Here is a 23,353-nt window from a genome sequence, read left to right on the forward strand (position 1 = left end):
CATTAGGTTCTTGCTTGTTTTAAAGGACACATTTGGTGCATTTTCTTGGCACATCTCTTGTCTCTATCTGGCCATCTTGTATTCTCTAGCTCCTGGCTACAGTAGTATACCCTTTTTTTTACCCAACCGTTGTCTTGTCCTGTATAATCATAGTGTTACCAAAAGGTATGCATGGGGGTCAGACTGCTTGCTACTCAAAAGCCAGTAAACAGGCCAGGTTGTTGGAAAGAGAAGTTTGTTTTATTTCAGATGCCAACAACTGGAGGGGAGGGTGGCAGACATCTGTCCAAAAGCAGACTACCCCACCCCTGACAAACAGGAGATGAGAGCTTTTATAGACAGAGTTGCAGGTGGAGGTTACATGTAGAAATGTTGAGAGTCATCTGTAACAATCATCTTCAAATTGTTCATCAGTGGTCTGACTAGCATCATCTTGGTTGTTTTAGGTATAGTTAATCTTCAATTCCGGGGTACACTTGTTCCCATTTCTTTGCAGAATCATGGCAGGTCAAGTCCTGGTTAAAGTCTTGTCATCATGTAGTTAACTTCTTCAAATGGTGCTTTGGTATCTATAAGACAGCTCACAGGATATGTCTCAGAATATTATCTATAGCCCTTGAGAAAGAACTAAAGGTCCTTGACTATACTTAATGACTACATCATTATTATTTCATCTCCTTAGACTGTTTTCCTTTGTTTCAACATTTCTCACTTCTGTGATTCAACTCATTTTTTGACTAAAGTTTTCCACAGGCAAAAGACAGGCAGAGGACATGCTGGGGGTGGGGTGGGGTGGGCAAGGACAATGTCGTCCTGCTCCATTTCAATATCTGCTTTTATTTAAGTGAAAGTTGCTCATTTGTGTTTGACTGTTTGTGACCCTATGGAATTCTCCAGGCCAGAATAATGGAGAAGGTAGCTGTTCCCTTCTGCAGGGGATCTTCCCAACCCAGGGATCAAAACCCAGTCTCTTACATTGCAGGCATATTCTTTACCGGCTGAGCCACAAGGTAACCCTGCTTTTATTTAAAGTTTCACCTAATACATTGAATACCAATTCACAAAGAGCCGGACACGACTAAACGACTGGACTGAACTGAACTGAACTGTGAGAAAAGACTTTATGGTGCTCATTGTTATATAAAGTAATAGAGGTGAATTAACTTGCTCAATGTCAAATAGCTAGTACTAGATAGAACACTTTTTGACCCCAAGTCTGGTAGCATTTCTATAATAATAGTTTCTGTGTGTGTGTTTTAATGTATAGTTACATCTTTATTTTTCCAGAAAATCATTTGTTTTCTGTTTCTAGAATGGTGGGAAAATTTATTTATTTAATTAATTTATTTATTTTTGACTGCTCTAGGTCTTCATTCCTTTGTCTAGGCCTTCTTAGTTATGGAGACTGGAGCCTGTTCTTTGCTGTTGTGCACCATCTTCTCATTTGGATAGCACAGATTCTAGGGTTTCAGTAGTTACAGTGTGCAGGCTCAGAAGTTGTGGCTTGCCCACTCTAGATCACATGGGCCTCAGTAGTTGTGGTGCACAGGCTTAGTTGCCCCATGGCATGTGGAATCTCCTCAGACCAGAGACTGAACCTGTGCCCTCTGCATTGGCAGATGGATTCTTATCCACTGCACCACCAGGGAAGTTCTGCTCAATGTTTTGATCTCATAAAATGAAATGAATAAAAATGATTGGATAAGCTAAAGTATTTTCATTTTAAATGAGGATCCTCTGGGAAGTAGGATACCTCTCAGACAATGCTTTTTACACAGGTGAAGAGATATTTTATAATTTGGTACAGAATAATTTTATATCAGTAAAATTATTGTTTGTATCCATGCAACTGCTTTACCCACTAAAGCAATCATATGGCAGAAAGATCATAGTTTAGACCCCAATCTTACATACGGTCCTTGCATTTCATCTTTTTTGGGTTTCCAACACACATTTGGCTTTGCTCCTAAGCTATGAAGCCCACATCTGTTTCCCTTTCCCTGCCATCGTCTATTTTACTTTGACCTTAGCATTACCTAACGTGAGCTTACCTGGTGGCTCAGACAGTAAAGAATCTTCCTTCAAATCAGGGGACCCAGGTTCAGTCTCTGAGTGGAGAAGATCCCCTGAAGAAGGGAATGGCTACCCCCTCCAGTATTCTTGACTGGAGAATTCCATGGACAGAGGACCCTGGTGGTCCACAGTCCAAGTGGTTCCAAATAGTAGGACATGATTGAGTGACTAACACACTACCTAACACATCCTCCTCTCAAAACACACTAGTGACCCAGGTCTCCATAGCCCTCTCCTCTCCTCTCACTGTGAGTCATGTCTTACCCCATGAAGACTTATGCCCAGGAGACAGGAGTTGGGCATAGAAGGGACTCATTTAACACTTTGTTCTTTACAGAAATAATTCAAAACCTCTAAAGAACATCCTTCACACATTTCTGCTCATGCAGAGGAATTATAAATGCTTTGAAAAAGCAACATACACAAGCCATAAAACCAATTTATAAGATTGAAAAAAGGAGTGGGAGAAACAGGCCCAATCTCTTCATGCTTATTGATCAGCCTCTTCTACTTACTACATGTCTTCTTTTCTCATCCACAATAAGAATATGGTATCTAAAAGGTTTTTAGTCACTCCTGGGATCCTTGCAGTAAATCACCTCCTAAAATGTAATCCTAGAAATAGAATTCCTTTTGAAAAAAAAAAAAAAGTTATCAAGCCAAATAGTCATACTTCCAAAACAGAAAAGAGAGGTTCTCCTAAGGTCATGCACTTGATATGTAGTTGAATTGCCAGTCTCATGGAAATTCTTCACCCAGAGATGGCAGATAGGGTTAGTCTGACTTTATCTCTATTCTGTTGCTTAGTGACCTTGGAAATTGCGGGGGGCGCTCCACAGAAAGAGAGAGGCAGTGGAACTTCCCTCAGCAAAGCTGAGGGGTCCTGAGGAGAGGTGAGCCTGCTGTCCGCCAACCCAGCCCCTCGGCGAGCGAGAGACAATCAGACGTGACAAGGGTTCCGTCTAAGCAGTTCTGCTTTATTGCTGCAAGCTCTTGGCTTATAAAGGCAAGCGGGCGGGAGGGCAGGGGGCAGGGGAGTGCGAGGGACTTTTCGTAGTTGCACCAAACACATTAAAGGTCAAATCATCATGTGCCATCATTATAACAGGAGTCTATGGTGATCACACACTGTCCACGTGCATGGAAATCAAGAGAGCCAATCAAAAGTTTTGACAAACAACTTAGGCCACGCCCTCATCTCTTATGCCAGGCGCCATCTTAGCTCTAAACTGCAAAGCTAGCCCTTCTTTTTTAAGGTTTCCCATTTAGGGCCCCACAGGAAATCAAGGAAAACCTTTATGCATATTTGCAACTACAGAAAGATTAACCCTTATCATAAAAAATAGTTTAATTTCATCCATCTCCTCTTTGATTTCTGTCTTTCAATCTGTCTGTTACACCCACATTTTCAAAAGTCAAAGAGTTTTGCTGCATTTGATCTTCAATAGACAGGAGGCATCACTTAAAAAATATATATACCATTTTTAGGACAGGCAAAAAACTGAATCTAATAAGTTCTAGAGAATATGATTACAAAGTCAGATGTCAAAGTTTGATTTACTTTCAAAAGAGCAGAGAGATAATAGCCATGGAACAGGAACAAAAACAATCACACAACAAGAATGACATAATTTTTTAAAGTGCCTAATAATTATCATATTTTGAGATTTAACAGAAATCAGCATGCAGTCTTGGTGATTTATGTACCTCTCTCCTATTGCTATATATATTCAACTATACACAACAGTATTCTTCAATTCTTAATCTTCTTGGTTTTGTCTTTTCTTTTTTTCTTTTTCCTGGAGAAAAATTTAAAAAAATATAATGTCCTTAAGTTTAGTAAACAAATATTTAATCAATTATTAGATAATTCTTTGTAAATTATGCACTTTGTAAACAATACTCTTGGAGAGTAAATAGCAGTGTAATACACAAACATTCAAATTCTTGTCCTGCTAATTATGAGACAGGCTCTTGAGTTTGTTTCCATACAATAAATGTTTACCTTGGTAAACAGAAGGTAAATGGGCACAACTTCTGAAAGATCACAAGACAGTTATATGAGTGGTACACAAGTACTTTTGTGTCAACATGATTACTATTTTTTATTTAGAAAGGATATTATATTTATTATTTCAAATATGTATTGTATTCCAAAGCTGAGCCACTTATTACCATATTATCATCTACTATTCTTATAGCCAGAATTACAGTACAATAGCTAATACATATTTAATTTTTAAGATGTGTCACACACTCTACTAAGGTCATATGTGAATCATCTTAATTGTTGCAAAACTTCTATCAAGTCGTCTTGTGAGTTATGTTAAATTATCATGTAAGTTAAGTGAAAAAGCTAGCTTAAAACTCAAAATTCCAAAAACTAAGATCATGGCACCCAGTCCCATCACTTCATTGCAAATAGATGGGGAAAAATAAAAACAGTGAAGGACTTTATTTTCTTGGGCTCCAAAATTACTACAGATGGAGATTGCAGCCATGAAATTAAAAGACTTCTGACTCTTGAAAGAAAGCTATGGCAAATCTAGACAGCATATTAAAAAGCAGAGACATCACTTTGCCAACAGAAGTCAGTCTAGTCAAAGCTAGGTTTTTCCAATAGTCGTAGGCACGTGAGAGTCGGACCATAAAGAAAGCAGAGTGCCAAAGAATAGTTGCTTTCAGATTGTGGTGCTGGAAAAGACTCTTGAGACTCCCATGGACAGCAGGGAGATCTAACCAGTCAAGCCTAAAAGAAATCAACACTGAATATTCTTTGGAAAGACTGGTACTTATGCTGAAGCTCCAACACTTTGGCCATCTGTTGCAAATAACTGACTTATTGGAAAAGACCCTGATGCTGGGAAAGATTAAAGATAGGAGAAGAGGACAATAGAAAATGAGATGGTTGGATGGTATCACCTGTTCAATGGACATGAGTTTGAGCCAATTTCAAGAGATTGTGAAGAACAGGGAAGTCTGGTGTGCTTCAGTCCATGAGACTGCAGAATCAGACACAACTGTGTGACTGAACAACAACAAAGTTAAGTAGAGTGCTAGGGTATTGGATGATAGGCCTTGGTTCAACAAAAGGCCACAAGGGAATAAAATAGTTTACTACTCACTGATTCTGGAGAAAGTGTATGCCATGCCTTGAGGGGCCACATAGGTAAGGGTGCAGACAGAAAGAGTGGCTGGACCCAAGGCATGTGTCTATATTAGGCCTTACGGGTGGAGAGCTATGGAATTCTCAGTCTCAGGTCTGATTGGTCAATTCAAACAGACAAAAAATAAGTTTTGATAAATTCCATGTGGATCCTTAGAAGAATTTATAAGAATCCCTTCAAAGAATTTATAAGAATCTCTTAGAAGAAATGGAGTAGCCATTATAGTCAACAAAAAAGTCCAAAATGTAGGACTTGGATGCAGTCTCAAAAACAACAGAATGCTTTCTTTTTGTTTCCAAGGCAAATCATTTAATATCAAATAATCCAAGTCTATGCCCTGACCAGTAATGATGAAGAAGCTGAAGTTGAATGGTTCTATGAAGACCTACAAGAACTTCTAGAATTCACACCCAAAAAAAGATGTCCTTATCATTATAGGGGACTGGAATGCAAAAGTAGGAAGTCAAGAAACAGCTGGAGTAACAGGCAAATTTGGCCGGCCTTGGAGTACAGAATAAAGCTGGGCAAAGACTAATAGAGTTCTGCCAAAAGAATGCACTTGTCATAGCAAACACCCTCTTCCAACAACACAAGAGAAGACTCTACACATAGACATCACCAGATGGCCAACACTGAAATTATATTGATTATATTCTTTGCAGCCAAAGATGGATAATCTCTATACAGTCAGCAAAAACAAGACTAGAAGCTGACTGTGGCTCAATTACTGAACTCTTTACTCCCAAATTCAGACTTAAATTGAAAAAAAAATAGGGAAAAACATTAGACCATTCAGGTATGACCTAACTCAAATTCCTTATGATTATACAGTGGAAGTGAGAAATAGATTTAAGGGACTAGATCTGATAGAGTCTCTGATGAACTATGGACAGAGGTTCATGACATTGCAAGATCATCTCCAATAAAAAGAAAAAAAAAAAAGGCTATCTGAGGAGGCCTTACAAATAGCTGAGAAAAGAAGAGAAGACAAAAGCAAAGGAGTAAAGGAAAGATACACCCATTTGAATGCAGAGTTCCAAAGAATAGCAAGGAGAGATAAGAACGCCTTCCTCAGTGATCAGTGCAAAGAAATAGAGGAAAACAATAGAATGGGGAAGACTAGAAATTTCTTCAAGAAAATTAGAGATACCAAGGGAACATCATGCAAAGATGGGCTAAATAAAGAGCAGAAATGGTATGGACCTAACAGAGCAGAAGATATTAAGAAGAAGTGGCAAGAATACACAGAAGAACTGTACGAAAAAGATCTTCATGACCCAGATAATCATGATGGTGTGATCATTCACCGAGAGACAGATATCCTGGAATGTGAAGTCAAGTGGGCCTTAGGAAGCATCACTAGGAACAAAGCTAGTGGAGGTGGTAGAATTCCAGTTGAGCTATTTCAAATACTAAAAGCTGATGCTGTGAAAGTGCAGCACTCAATATGCCAGCATTGGAAAACTCAGCAGTGATCACAGGAATGGAAAAGGTTAGTTTTCATTCCAATCCCTAAGAAAGGCAATGCCAAAGAATGCTCAAACTACCACACAATTGCACTCAACTCACACTCTAGCAAAGTAATGCTCAAAATTCTTCAATCCAGGCTTCAACAGTATGTGAACCTTGAATTTCCAGATTTTCAAACTGGATTTAGAAAAGGCAGAGGAACCAGAGATCAAGTTGCCAACATCTGTTGCATCACTGAAAAAGCAAGAGAGTTCCAGAAAAACATCTATTTCTGCTTTATTCACTATGCCAAAGCCTTTGACTATGTGGATCACAATAAACTGTGGGAAACTCTGAAAGAGATGGGAATACCAGACCACCACCTGACCTGCCTCTTGAGAAATCTGTATGCAGGTCAAGAAGCAATAGTTAGAAGTGGACATGGAACAACAGACTGGTTTCAAATAGGAAAAGGAGCACGTCAAGGCTGTATATTGTCACCATGCTTATTTAACTTATATGCAGAGCATATCCTGAGAAACACTGGGTTGGAAGAAGCAAAAGTTGGAATCAAGATTGCCGGGAAAAATATCAGTAACCTCAGATATACATATGACACCACCGTTATGGCAGAAAGTGAAGAGGAACTAAAAAGCCTCTTGATGAAAGTGAAAGAGGAGAGTGAAAAAGTTGGCTTAAAGCTCAACATTCAGAAAACTAAGATCATGGCATCAAGTCCCATCACTTCATTGCAAATAAATGGAGAAACAGTGGAAACAGTGGCAGACACTTTATATTTTAGGGGCTCCAAAATCACTGTAGATTATGACTGCAGCCATGAAATAAAAGATGCTTACTCCTTTGAAGAAATGTTATGACCAACCTAGACAGCATATTGAAAAGCAGTCATTACTTTGCCAACAAAGGTCTGTCTAGTCAAAGCTATGGCTTTTCCCGTAGTCATATATGGATGTGGGAATTGCATTATAAAGAATTGATGCCAAAGAATTGATGCTTTTGAACTGTGGTGTTGGAGAAGACTTGAGAGTCTCTTGGACTGTGAAGAGTTCCAACCAGTCCACCCTAAAGGAAATCAGTCCTGAATGTTCATTGGGAGGACTGATGTTGAAGCTGAAACTCCAATATTTTGTCCACCTGATGACTGACTCATTGGAAAAGACCCTGATGCTGAGAAATATTGAAGGTAGGAGGAGAAGCGGACGAAAGAGGAAGAGTTGGTTGGATGGCATCTCCGACTCAATGAACATGAGTTTGAGTAAGCTCCAGGAGTTGATTATGGAAATGGGAGCCTGGCATGCTGCAGTCCATGAGGACACAAAGAGTCAGACACGACTGAGTGACTGAACTGAACTGAACTGATGGGGATCCATCTATTGGCATATAAGAGGAAGGTCCTGGAAGGTGGGGGAAAACTATTATCACAAAAACTGTAGGGAAGTCATATCAGAAACTTACATTTATGTGTATTTCTGTGGGCTTCTACCTAGAAAATGCACTTATGAAAGGGGCTATGTCATTATAAGACCCCAGCTGGCCACTTGGCCAAACAACATGAATGCCAAGTCAACAATATAGTTGACTAGCTTAGTTCAACTCTGGACAGGTAAATTCTATCATTGCCTCTACTTATAGTGGGGGTGTGGTGGGTGAGGACCATAAAATTTTGCAATTTGTTCAAGATCATACATGTAGTATGAGGTTAAGTAGTTGAATTCAGGTGAAAATTCATTTTATCTGTTTCCAAATCTCAAATACAACCTTCAACACCACATCCTTAATTAAAAAAAAAAAAAAATCCTCCTCAAACAGTTTGTAATCTAATTCAGAAGAGGTGATTTCTAAAGATAGGCATATTTAATCCAAAAGGAAGAGGATCATTCATCAGTTTTATTCCTGATATGTATTATATAAGACATACAAGGCAAAGTACAGAAGATGCACTAGACAGAATGAGGCTGAGTATTGAGGCCTACACGACAAGTGTGGGGAAAAGATGACAGAGTCTGAAATAGCTTACTGATAGTAAAATTGATGAAAAAGGGAATGAGATTGTGAGATAGAGGAAAATGTTCAAGTAAAGGTGACTGAATGAACTTGAGAATGAGAAAAGGATCAAAAAAGCAGCAGGCATTACGAATAAGAAATTGATTTCAAATGATTTTCCCAATATTGAAGCTAACATTTTAGTGGCATATTGATAAAAAAGTGTGCTATATTAAAATATATAGTATAAAAGTTTTAAATGAAATTAAGGAATTATCAAATTTTTTCTGAGTGTTCAAAAGAAAAACAAAAACTTGAGTATTTACCACATCTCCTTGTTAAAAGGATTATTTGATACATTGTTTGTAAAGCAATCAAACCAACAAGTCAGCACAGGGAGTGAATTTGCAAAATTGATTCTCTTTCCTTCCAAAATCATGGACAAAATTAGTTTGTATCTAAGAATGTTGATTTTAATAAACGAGAAACTTTACAAATTTCAGCTAAGAGATCTCTTTTTATTTGAGTACTAGAAATGGTTCCAGTTGCTTCAAATATAAAGAAAACCATCAACAAAACAAAGACAGCCTATGAAAGGAAAGAAAATATTTGCAAATGATGCAACTGACAAAGGATTAAGGTCCAAAATATACAAACAATTCATACAACTCAATCTTAAAAAATTAGTCAAAAATGAGCAGATCTAAAATAGACATTTTTGCATAGAAAGACATATAGGTGGTTAACACACACATAAAAAGATGCACCACTAATTATTAGAGAAATACAAACCAAAATGAAAATGAAATATCATTTCACATTGATCATAATGGTTATCATCAAAAAGTCTACAAATAATAATAAATCCTAGAGAGGACTTGAAGAAAAGGGAACCCTCTTACACTATTGGTGGGAAAACAAATTAGTACAGCCACTAAAGAAAACAGTATGGAGCTTCCTCAAAAAATTAAAAATTGAACTACTACATGATCCAACAATTCTACTCTAGCTAAAAATTCAGAAAAAAAACAAAACTCTGATTTGAAAAGATACATGCACCCCAATGTTCATAACAGCACTATTTATAATAGCCAACACATGGAAGCAACCCAAGTACCCATCAACAGATGACTGACTGAAGAATATGTAGTGTGTGTGTATATATATGCATATATGAAATATTGTATATTTATTCTTTTTTATGGCTGGGTGGAATATTACTCAGCCATAAAAAAGAATAAAATGCTGCCATTTGTGGCAACATGGATGAACCTATAGAATATTATGCTTGGTGAAATGTCAGTCAAAGAAAAACAAAGGCTCTGCAATATCACTTATATGTAGAGTTAAAAAAAAAGAAACAGAAACATACTCACAAATATAGAAAACAAATTTATGGCTACTGAAAGGGTGGCAGGGGAGAGATAAATTAAGAGTATGAGATTAATAGATAGAAACTATTATACATAAGGTAGCTAAGTAACAAAGATTTATTATATATCAATACCACAGGAATTATACTCAATAACTTATCTTTTGATAACCTATAGTAGAATATAATCTGTCAAAGAATTTCAAAAAAGTATTACTATGCTTTAAACTGAAACTAACATAATATTATAAGTCAACTATACCTCAATTAAACAAATAAATTTATACAAAGTAAAAAAACAAACAAACAAACAAAAAAACAAAAAAATCTGATGTTCAGTCCCCCTTTGTAGAACATGTAAATAAAGAAAAGATAGTTGAGACAGTCCAAAAACTATGATTAGTTAACATGTCTCAGGCATTATATAGGGTAGATCATTATATTCACAATGAATGTTCTTAATAGCTAAAAAGAAAAAAAAAATACTACTTCCATTTTGTTAGGAGTCCTCATATGGAATACTAGAGGCCTAGGGAGTTACTGAGAATAAAATACATCTGAACAGAATGCCATTGCTTCAAAGGACCTGTGGTACAGAATACAAAAGCCAATACAACTTGTCAGACTCCTCCTCAGTGCGAAGAGAAGAGTAGAGCATGCATCCAGAAAAGAAGAGTAAAGAAACCATAAGTATTTATGTGATAACATTAAAAGAACCAATATGTGCCTTTTGAGAGGCTCAGAAGAGACAGAGGAAAGGGTAAATGTTTTTTTTTATATATTTTTTTAACTTCTGGTGAAGAAAATGCATATTCAGATTTTTAAAACCTAGTTGATTCAAAATAAAATGAATAAAATAAAATGAATTTTTAAAAGTACATACAAGGACATATTTCAATCAAATTTTCAAAAATTTGAATATTGACTTTCTGCACTACTGCTGACATCATTTCCTCTTCCTTCCCTATTCCACACACATCAAGGACTGTCTTCCTAAATTAGGACACTTACGAAGGAAGAGAATGTTTACCAAGATCATACCATAGTGCAGCATGGTTTTAAGCACATTCTCTGCAAACCTCAAGAACTTGCTCTTTCAACCATATCATATCAAATAACTTGCAAAGAATGAAAAACTTATTTTTTTTTCCCTTGAAAAGATGGGTAAATTATGATTGTCTTCCCTGCCTCTTTGATCAGTTCCTTGAGTGAAGCCCAAGCATTTACCATTCCTAGACTCTCTAGGAACAGAAAGATCTGAAAAAAGAGTCATTCCTTTTCAGTCTTTCCCTGAAGATCAGTTCTTACACAGCCATCTTGCTATCTATCCAGTGATGTTTCCAATCCAAAACTCAACTTTACTTGAGTCATACTGTCAAAATCACATATTGTGTTTTCTAACAAGTTCACTTTTACAATTTGCAGCACCCTGGATTGCCATCTGAAATTGTTGCCATTTAAATGATTATCATGTAGCCTTTATATTTTAGTAAAGAAATAATAACATAGCCTCTGAAAAAATGAGTCACTAATTAATGTATAAAAAGAAAACTAATCATCTGATTTATACCAGTAAATACTCAATTTCGTTGGATATGGGGCTAGACACAGGTGTGACAGATGGTAGCAGTGGAAGGTTGCAGAGTGAGCCTGGGTACAAAGAGTTACTAAGATGCTGTTAATTTTCCTTTTGTTCATGTTATTTCATCTGCCCCTGTTTTGTTGACAATTAAGAGTCTCAGGTTATATAACATGTTTGGCATTAACTAGCTATGTGGCTGAGCTAAGATTGAACACAGGGATTGTGGATCAAATCTGTGTTGAATACAATTTTAATAATGTTAATGGAATGAAAAGACCAACTAAAAGATAGAAGATAGGATGACATAACTTTCAACAGAAAAAAAATAATCTTAATGTAACATCTTGAAGTAGCCACTGTGGTATTTTTATAAGTGAGAAAATTGATGTTTACCGTGTAACAAAACTTGTCAAATATGGCTTGGGGAACCAGAGGAGTCACAAAAGAAAAGACACATTACATTTGGAATCTTCTCTATAATTTTATCCCCCATTGCACCCTGGCTATTAATAATTTACTTTGCCTCTAAAAAATAGTAATCAGAGATATAGGTTGTTGTAAGACATGAGTTTGAATGAACTCCAGGAGATGGTGATGGACAGGGAGGCCTGGCATGCTGCAATTCATGGGGTCTCAGAGTCGGACACAACTGAGTGACTGAACTGAACTTAACTGAAGATTTAAATAGTCCAACTAAATGCTTACATGCAATACCAAAACAGGTTATTATTACTATTTTTGTTGTTCATAATCATAATATTTAGTCTTTTTGTGGCCCCAAAAGACTAAAAATTCATGCCTTAGAACTCAACATTTCATTGCAAGCAATACTTGCCACTCCTCTCCTTCAGGTGAAAACTCTCTCTATTCCCAATAGAGTTCATAAGATCATATCATTTGGCAACATTCTTATTTTCTGGTTATGTACAAGGGGTGAACAAGGCTAATTCAGTTAAATTAATCTTCCTGGATTTCTGAGGAAAGTTGAAGTTTCTTGAATTTCCTCTGGAGTCTGGCTTACAGTATTTGGGAAATCATGAGAATTAGATAAAATCCATGGAGTTAAGGTCCAATCAATCTCTTTCATTGGCCGAGTGCATTCAAAGTGGAAATTAGGAAAATTTATTGCCATAAAGATCTGTCTAGTCAAGGCTATGTTTTTTCCAGTGGTCATGTATGGATGTGAGAGTTGGACTGTGAAGAAAGCTGAGCACTGAAGAATTGATGCTTTTGAACTGTGATGTTGGAGAAGACTCTTGAGAGTCCCTTGAACTGCAAGGAGATCCAACCAGTCCATCCTAAAGGATATCAGTCCTGGGTGTTCATTGGACTGATGCTCAAGCTGAAATTACAGTACTTTGGCCACCTCATGTGAAGACTTGACTCATTGGAAAAGATCCTGATGCTGGGAGGGACTGGGGACAGGAGGAGAAGGGGACGACAGAGGATGAGATGGCTGGATGGCATCACGGACTCGATGGACGTGAGTCTGAGTGAACTCCGGGAGTTGGTGATAGACAGGGAGGCCTGGCATGCTGCGATTCATGGGGTCACAAAGAGTTGGATAGGACTGAGTGACTGAACTGAACTGAACTAAACTGAATTGACACATTTAGTGCCTTTGTTTACCTTTTATTTTTAAGAATACTGGTTTATTTCCTTTATTAATAAAAATAATAAAATTCTATTCAGTCAATGGACAAGTTAACTAGTGAATGATTTTTCATTAATCAGTCAGTAAAATATGCTCAATATAACTAGAATTCTTACTGACTTCAGTCTTTAAAAACAGTCAGATCTTGCTCTTTCAGCCTTTATTTTCACAATTTTTAAACAGAGATGAGATGTGGCCTTATAAAGATGAAACCTAGAGAAGTGCAAGGGAAATAGCAAATATATAAACATTTTAAAAAGATGGTGTGGTTCATGATGGAGAATTTTCTGACAGACAATAGGATGGGGATAAAAATTTAATAAGATGTTTTAAATATATTGGTTAGTATTCAGAGTCTTTACTTATTCTTTTTTATCTTTAGGATTAAATCTAACAAAACCGGCACTCTAAAGTTCAAGGTGGATCTGAACTTTACTGGATAAACTATGATTTATATTTTAAAATTACCTCATTACTTTATGAAAATAATACTACTTCAAATACTCCCACCATTAAAATTTACTGAGAAAGAATGGAAACTTATCCATTCCACTTAAACAGTTGAGAAATTTTATGATTTTAGGCTCTAAATCAAATATTGACTAGTTTATAAAGTGAGGACATAGCAAGTTGGTATGGAGTGGAGGGATGTAACTTTAAAAGAGTAACACATTAGGAATTTCCTGAAGGTCCAGTGGTTAGGACTCAGTGCTCCTACTGCTGGTACTGGGTTTGATCCCTGGACAGGGAACTATGATGCTGCAAGCCACACAGACATGACCAAAAACAAACAAACAAACAAACAAACAAAAAATGTGGAAGAGAATAGTCCGTTCAATAGAGACATGGGCATAGAGTAAAAACTTATAGACACCAAAGGGGAAGGGAGGGGATGAAATGGGAGACTAAGATTGACACATGAACACTATTGATACTATTTATAAAACAGATAACTGAAGAGAACCTACTATATAGCAGAGGGAAATCTACTCAGTGCTCTGTGGTGATCTAAATGTGAAGGAAATCCAAGAAAAGAGAGGATATATGTATACACGTAGCTGATTGACTTTAATGTATAACAGAAACTAATACAACTTATAAAGCAACAATATGGTAATAACAATTAATTTTAAAAAAGAATACCCCTTTAAATAGTCTAATCATTTAACATTTTCCTGAATGTTAAAATATTAATATTAAATTAATTTTTCCTAAGTATTGCTTGTCATTTATTTCACACAAAATATTCCCAAATAACAATGAACCCCTATTTAACAGTCACTTATGTGCAAGAGCCTCATCTCATTTCACCTTCATTCAGAAGTTAGGGCAAATATTATGCTCATTAATTTAAGATATAAAATTATCTGCTTTATTTTATGAGGACTCCAAAACATAAAAATTAATCTAATTGCCTTGATTTGCCTACTAAAACCACCTTGTTTTTGCTTGGTCTCTTTGCTACCATCAACTTCTTATTTATAGAAACAAGAATTATTTCATGCATTAGTCATTAATCACTAATTGGTTCAAAGATTTTAATAGTAAATTAACTATTAAACTTCAGCAGATATACTATAATTGTGTACATATCCTTAAACTAAAATTTCTAGATTCCATCCCAAGAGATGCTGGTTTAGATTCGAGTTCCCAGATCTGCATTTTACCAATCTCCTCATGCTGCACTATTCAGGAGATCCCAGCACACTTTACTGCCCCCAAACTTCAGTAGAGTTGATGTAAATTATATGACTAATGTTCATATGTGAACATTATATGACTAATGTCCGATGTTCAAAATACCACACAAATACACACTTCTCACAAGTTGTCAAAATAATCCTCAAAATTCTCCAATCTAGGCTTCAACAGTGAACTGTGAACTTCCAGATGTTCAAGTTGGATTTAGAAGAAACAAAAACCAGATCAAATAGCCAACCAACATCCACTGGATCATCGAAAAAGCAAGAGAGCTCCAATAAAACATCTACTTCTACTTTATTGACTAAGGCAAAGCCTTTGACTGTGTGGATCACAACAAACTGTGGAAAATTCTGAAAGAGATAGGAATACCAGACAACCTTACCTACCTCCTGAGAAATCTGTATGCAGGTCAAGAAGCAACAGTTAGAACCAGACATCGAATAATGGACTGATTCCAAATTGGGAAAGGAGTATGTCAAGGCTGTATATTGTCACCCTGCTTATTTAACTTATATGGAAAGTACATCATGCAAAATCCCTGGCTGGATGAAGCACAACCTGGAATCAAGATTGCTGGGAGAAATATCAATAACCTCAGATATGCAGATGACACCACCTTTATGGAAGAAATTGAAGAAAAACTAAAGAGCCCCTTATGAAAGTGAAAGAGGAGAGTGAAAAAGCTGATTCAAATCTCAACATTCAGAAAATGAAGCTCATGGCATCTGGTCCCATCACTTTATGGCAAATAGATGGATAAACAATGGAAACAGTGACAGACTTTATTTTGGGGGCTCCAAAATCATTGTAGATAGTGACTGCAGCCATGAAATTAAAAGACACTTGCTCCTTGGAAGAAAAACTATGACGAACCTAGACAGCATATTAAAAAGCAGAGTCATTATTTTGCCAAAAAGGTCCATCTAGTCAAGGCTACGACTTTTCCAGTGGTCATGTATGGATGTGAGAGTCAGATTATAAAGAAAGCTGTGCCAAAGAATCAATGCTTTTGAACTGTGGTGTTGGAGAAGACTCTTGAGAGTCCCTTGGGCTGCAAGGAGATCCACCCAGTCCATCCTAAAGTATATCAGTCCTGGGTGTTCATTGAAAGGACTGATGCTGAAGCTGAAACACCAATACTTTGGCCACCTCATTTGAAGAGTTGATTCTTTGGAAAAGACCTTGATGCTGGGAAAGATTGAAGACAGGAGGAGGAGAGAGTGATGGAGGATGAGGTGGTTGGATTGCATCACGTAGTCAATGGACATGAGTTTGAGTGGGCTGCAGTAGGTGGTGATGGACAGGGAAGTCTGGTGTGCTGTAATCCATTCGGTTGCAAAGAGTTGGACATGACTGAAGAACTGAACTGAACTGATATGACTATATTATTGAACACATTAAATGTTCTGGTCACTCTCCTAAGAATCTTATGTATCTCCTCCTTGTACCTGCTCAAACCCCACTCCAAATTTTTCTTTGAAAATTATTTCACTCTCATTCAGTTATTTTTTTTTTCTTATTGTGTAAGCTCTGTTTCACTTCTGAAGACTGAAGAAGTGAAAATCTTTGCCTGAGAAGACTTCTCAAATCATGCTAATAACCTACACCTATTTTTCTGTCCTACTTTACAAGAACGGTCTTTTGCTAACACATTTCACTATTCACCACAGAAAAACAGTGCCATACTTTGAATAATTTATTCCATATGTTTGTGTCTCTGTGTATATGTGTGTGGTTCATAAAGAAAGTCATCTTCAAAAGGACTAGGGTTTGGCTCCACATCACAGGACTCACTCAGAAGTAGAACATATTGAGATGACATAGATAAAGGGACTTTGAGTGAACAGATTCTATTGAAATAAGCATGCAATTTGTCCTATTTCCTATAGGAATCAGAGACAAGAGTCTGGGGAACTAGATTAACTTGTGTATCCTTGAAGAATATTGAAAGCTGTCATGCCATTCAGATCTAAATGAGTTTATCTATATTAGCATGCTCACTTTGGGATATTTTACACATATAATGCTGCAGATTAGCTCTTTTCTAAAATGTAAACTGATTGCTAGCAATCTGCTTCAGGATGAAACCAAACTCCTAATGATGACCTGGCCTTGCCTTCTTTGTTGAATTTTTATAAACTCATTGCAGCCTTATTGAAATATTTACATTTTATAATTATTACAGTAGTTAAATACCAGGCCTTAAGATATGTTGTTCACTGGGCTTGTAATACCTTCTTCCTCAAATATTGGCTGGATTTCTTTATAAATGATTTCCTTTTATTCTTCCACAAAGGTGGAGATGGAAATTACACCTTATGATTTAAAGGAATGAGAAAGTAGTATGCATTGTTTTTAATACTTGCTCCCTGTCTTCTCCCCCACCCAAAAACACACTTTCCAATTCAACAAATATAATATATTCTTTACTGTTCTGTGCCCCCTGAAGACTCTACTCCCCAGCTATATCACCCAGGCTACCTTGACCTTTGACTTGGAATTTTGCAATACTTTACATAAAATTAAAATTTCTGACTTTCATAAGAAGAAGAAAAAATATCTGATAATGTGGAATATGGACTCATACTGATTTGGCAACAATGGGCAGGAGCTGAGAAATAACTGCATTCCTTAAATAGGGCAAATGCCATTCCCAAAGATCTCTTCATTTACATCTAAGTGGGTTGCTTAAACCATTTATATTGGCTTCAGGATCCCTTTGGATATATGCCACTTTAACTGCTGCTATGTGGTCACTGATGGAGGATTTGTGCTTTTGAAATTTCATTAAAGGTAATGAAGAGAGAAGGCGATGGCACCCCGCTCCAGTACTCTTGCCTGGAAAATCCCATGGATGGAGAAGCCTGGTAGGCTGCAATCCATGGGGTCGTGAAGAGTCAGACACGACTGAGTGACTTCACTTTCACTTTTCACTTTTATGCATTGGAGAAGGAAATGGCAACGCAGTCCAGGGTTCTTGCCTGGAGAACCCCAGGGACGGGGGAGCCTGGTGGGCTGCCGTCTATGGGGTCACACACAGTCGGACACGACTGAATCGACTTAGCAACCTACCCTTGCTTTATTTTTTTCCCCTCATTTCCTCCAAATAATATCAAAATGTCTTGGTATATGAAGAAAACATTTCTTTTCCATACAAGTATTTCGTCAGAGCAGATTAACTTGGGGGCCTCTTAAGCCCTTTCTTGCTGACATCCTAGTCTATCAGCTCCAAGTTTTGCAATGAAATATTGCCTGAAAAATGGCAGAGAAACAGCTGAATGGGCAGTAAGGCATTTCCATTTTACACTACATTTTCTATCCCTGGGCCTGTTTCCATCTACGAACTCTCCAAACCTTTCGTTTTCCAGTTCAATTCAGTTCAGTTCAGTCGCTCAGTCGTGTCCGACTCTTTGTGACCCCATGAATCGCAGCACGCCAGGCCTCCCTGTCCATCACCAACTCCCGGAGTTCACTGAGACTCACGTCCATTGAGTCAGTGATGCCATCCAGCCATCTCATCCTCTGTCGTCCCCTTCTCCTCCTGCCCCCAGCCCCTCCCAGCATCAGAATCTTTTCCAATGAGTCAACTCTTTGCATGAGGTGGCCAAAGTACTGGAGTTTCAGCTTCAGCATCATTCCTTCTAAAGAAATCCCAGGGCTGATCTCCTTCAGAATGGATTGATTGGATCTCCCTGCAGTAGCTGATCCTTATGTGAACCACAGGAAAATGAACTTTCCAAATAGGATCACATTTCTGCTTGCTCCATGCCTCAGTGGAATGAATCAAGGAGAATAATGTCAGGAAGACTGAGAGATAGCAAAGGAGAACTAGTAAATTCAGTCTTATTCCAACAAACCACTTAACCTAAGAAAATGATTCGTAGATCTGACAGTAGATATTGCAAATGAATGTTATTTTGCAGGAGCAGAATTGCTGTTACTGTTGTCAGTAAACAGCAGGTGGTTGGAAGTTGGCAACTGTTATGAAAACCATTTATATCACAGTACATTTCATATAAACAGTGGCAATAAAAAGCTAAATTGTTTCAGGAATAGGATGCAAATATTACAAATGGGTTTTATTCAATAAGAATTTGGCATCTTATTTGAATTAAAATAAAGGATAAATTTAAGATACCATTGACACATTCAATATATATTTGGCTCTAAGTGTCACTGGTAAATTATTCCCCACAGTCACTCTATAGATATTCTTGTTAATCTTGCTGAATATGCCATTTTGGAGGCTATTAACAATATTATTTCACTTCTTGAAGTTACCAGTTGGATTACTGCTTTTGAGTTTTGGAAGATACAGTTGTATATACATATATATATATATATATATATTTTCTCTGTATTTTCAATGAACGTAACAGTACTACAGTACTATATTTGTCCTAGGAATATTGAAGTTCTTTTCTGTTCATCTTTGGGAGCCTTCAGTTTTAGTGCTTACATAACTTTGGGGAGATTAGAATCTTCTCGAAGACTTTTTTTTTAAGTTTATTAAACTAAAACCTAGAAATAGATAATGTAGCAATAGTTTAAATTCCCTAGATTATTCATAAACTTCTTTTTGTTTCAGTCAGTAAAACTGAGTAAATCAATCTGGATCAAATAAAATTCAAAACACCCAGATACTTGTAGCTGTATCAACTACACTGTTACAAAAGAAAATATGAAATGTATTCCCTTTATCAAGCTATGTACAATCTTGTAAACAGAATAATATATATGTGTAATTTTATTGTGCCAACTTATATTTATAAATTACCAGAAAATTTCCTTGAAATAACTGATTTCATTTGTTAGAATGATGACTGACAAATTGCATGTTTATTTAATACAAGATTTAAGCAATCCTAAAAATTAGATATTTTTAAAAATGAGACTGGAAAAGCTCAAGTAACTTTCTAAAAACATGCATATAATGTGTAGCCAGGAAGTCTCTCTCTGTCTTTTCTCCTCTTTTCCTCTATTCCACTTCTTCCTCCTCCTTCCTTCCTTCCCCTTCCTTCCCTTTTCATTTTCTCTCCTTCATTTAATTTTTCATTATGGTAAGATATACATAAGATAAAATTTACCATTGTATCATTATAAGTGTCAAACATACTACATTGATTTCATTCACAATGATGCACAAAAGTCATCACTAACCATTCCCAGAAATGTCTCATCAACTCATGCAGTAACTGTACTGGTTAAATAGCCATTCTCCATTTCTTTGAACCTCCTCCCCCTCTTTTACTTTCTGTGTCATATTTTAACTATTCTATGTACCTCATGTAAATGGAACCATCAGTATTTGTCTTTTTGTAATGAGCTTATTTCAATTAACAGTGTCCTTAACTTTATATTGTGGCATGTGTCAGAATTCCCATCCTTTTAAAAATTGAATAATATCCCATTGTATAAATATGCACACTATCAAAAATCTATTCACTTGTTGAAAAAACCTTGACAATCTATTAAAAAGCAAAGACATAGCTTTGCCAACAAAGGTCCATAGAGTCAAATATATGTTTTTTCCAGTAGTCATGTATGGATGTGAAAGTTGGATCATTAAGAAGTCTGAGTGCTGAATGATTGATACTCTTGAATTGTGGTGTTGGAGAAGACTCTTGCAAGTCCCTTGGACTGAAAAGTCAATCCTAAAGGAAATCAATCCTGAATATTCATTGGAAGGAATGATGCTGAAGCTGAAACTGCAATACCGTAGCCACCTGATGCGAAGAGCTGATTCATTAGAAGACCCTGATGGTGGGAAAGATTGAAGGCAGGAGAAAAAGGGGACAACAAAAAATGAGACGGTTGGATGGCATTACCAACTCAATGGAAATGAGTTTGAGCAAGCTCCTGGAGATGGTGAAGGACCAGGAAGCCTGGTGATTTGCAGTTCATGGGTTTGCAGAGAGTCAGACATAACTCAGTGACTGAACAACAACAACAAATTCACATGTTGATGAACACTCAGTTTACTTTCACCTTTTGGCTATTGTGAATAACACTGGTATAGATATGGTTGTACAGATATCTTTTCAAGACACTGTTTTTCATTTTTTCATTTTAAAATTAGGATTAGGGTTAGGGTGTACATGTATATAGAAGTAGAATTATTGATTGGTAGAATTATGTGGTGATTGTATTTTAATTGAGGAAACATCACACTGTTTAGTGTTTATTTCTTTCCTGAGAGTAGCCATTCTAATGTGTGTAAGGTGACATTCTTATTTTTTTTTTAATTGGTACAATGTTAATGTTTAGTGTGGGGCCCTAAATGGGAAACCTTAAAAAAGAAGGGCTAGCTTTGCGGTTTAGAGCTAAGATGGCTCCTGGCAGAAGAGATGAGGGCACAGCCTAAGTTGTCTGTCAAAACTTTGATTGGCTCTCTGATTTCGTGCAAGTAGACAGTGTGTGATCACCATAGACTCCTGTTATAATGATGGCACATGACGATTTGACCTTTAATGTGATTGGTGCAACTATGGAAAGTCCCTCACAAACCCCTCCCTGCTTGCCTTTATAAACCAAGAGCTTACAACAATAAAGCGGAACTGCTTAGATGGAAACGCTGTCGCCTCTGATTGTCTCTCACTCGCGGAGGGGCTGGGTTGGTGGACAGCAGGCTCACCTCTCCTCGGGACCCCTTGGCTTTGCTGAAGGCAGTCCCACTGCCTCTCTCTTTCTGCGGAGCACCCCTCGCATTTAGAAGTATGATTTTTTTTTAATTCAGGTGCATTGATTTTGTGTCCTGCAGCTAAACTGTATTTTTAAATTATTTCTAGCATTATTTTGTGGAACCTTTAATGTTTTCTACATAAAAGATCATGTGGTCTGTGAAGATATAATTTTGCTCTATTTTTTTCAACTTGGATAGTTTTGTTTTTTTTTTTTAGTTTAAATTTATTTTTATTTTATTTTATTTTTTTATATAATTTTTTTTTTTTTTTTACTTTACAGTTCTGTATTGGTTTTGACATACATTGACATGAATCCACCACGGGTGTACATGTGTTCCCAAACATGAACCCCCCTCCCACCCCCCTCCCCACAACATCTCTCTGGGTCATCCCTGCGTACCAGCCCCAAGCGTGCCATATCCTGCATCGGACATAGACTGACAATTCGATTCTTACATGATATTATACATGTTTCAATGTCATTCTCCCAAATCATCTCACCCTCTCCCTCTCCCACTGAGTCCAAAAGTCTGCTATACACATCTGTGTCTTTTTTGCTGTCCTGCATACAGGGTCATCATTGCCATCTTTCTAAATTCCATATATATGTGTTAGTATGCTGTATTGGTGTTTTTCTTTCTGGCTTACTTCACTCTGTATAATCGGCTCCAGTTTCATCCATCTCATCAGAACTGATTCAAATGTATTCTTTTTGACGGCTGAGTAATACTCCATTGTGTATATGTACCACAGCTTTCTTATCCATTCATCTGCTGATGGACATCTATTTCTTCTTCTTGTCTAGTTGTTCTGGTTAGAACTTTCAGTATTACATTGAGTAGAAATGGTGAAAGTGGGAATCCTTTTGTTCCAAATTTAAGAGAAAATGTTTTCAGTCTTTCATCATCAAAAATATTGTATATGGGCTTTTCATGTATGACCACCTTTATGCTGAGGTTTTTACTTCTATAGCTAGTTTATTGTGTGCTTTTGCCATGAAAACGTATTGAATTTTTTCAAATGCTTTTACTGTATCAACCATGTATGTATTTTTCTTCATTTTGCTAATAAGGTATTTTAATTTAATTAATTTTTATTTGTTGAATTATTCTTATTTTACAGAAATAAATCACACTTGATCATGATGTGTAATCCTCTCAATATATTGCTGAATCCTATTTATTAGCATTCTGCTGAGGAAATTTGCATAAATATTCATCAGAAATAAAGGCTTCATAGTTCTATTTTCTTATAGTTCATCAGGCACTCTATTTATCAGATCTAGGCCCTTAAATGTTTTTCTCACTTCCGCTGTATAATCATCAGGGATTTAATTTAGGTCATACCTGAATGGTCTGGTTGTTTTCCCTACTTTCTTCAGTTGAATTCTGGATTTGGCAATAAAGGAGCTCATGATCTGAGCCACAGTCAGCTCCTGGTCTTATTTTTGCTGACTGTATAGAACTTCTCCTTCTTTGGCTGCAAAAAAATATAATCAATCTGATTTTGGTGTTGACCATCTGGTGATGTCCATCTGTAGAGTCTTTTGTGTTGTTGGAAGAGAGTGTTTGTTATGACCAGTGTGTTCTCTTGGCAAAACTCTATTAGCCTTTGCCCTGCTTCATTCCGTATTCCAAGGCCAAATTTGCCTGCTACTCTAGGTGT

The sequence above is a fragment of the Oryx dammah genome, unplaced genomic scaffold, assembly GCF_014754425.2.
Source record: "Oryx dammah isolate SB20612 unplaced genomic scaffold, SCBI_Odam_1.1 HiC_scaffold_27, whole genome shotgun sequence".
NCBI lineage: Eukaryota > Metazoa > Chordata > Mammalia > Artiodactyla > Bovidae > Oryx > Oryx dammah.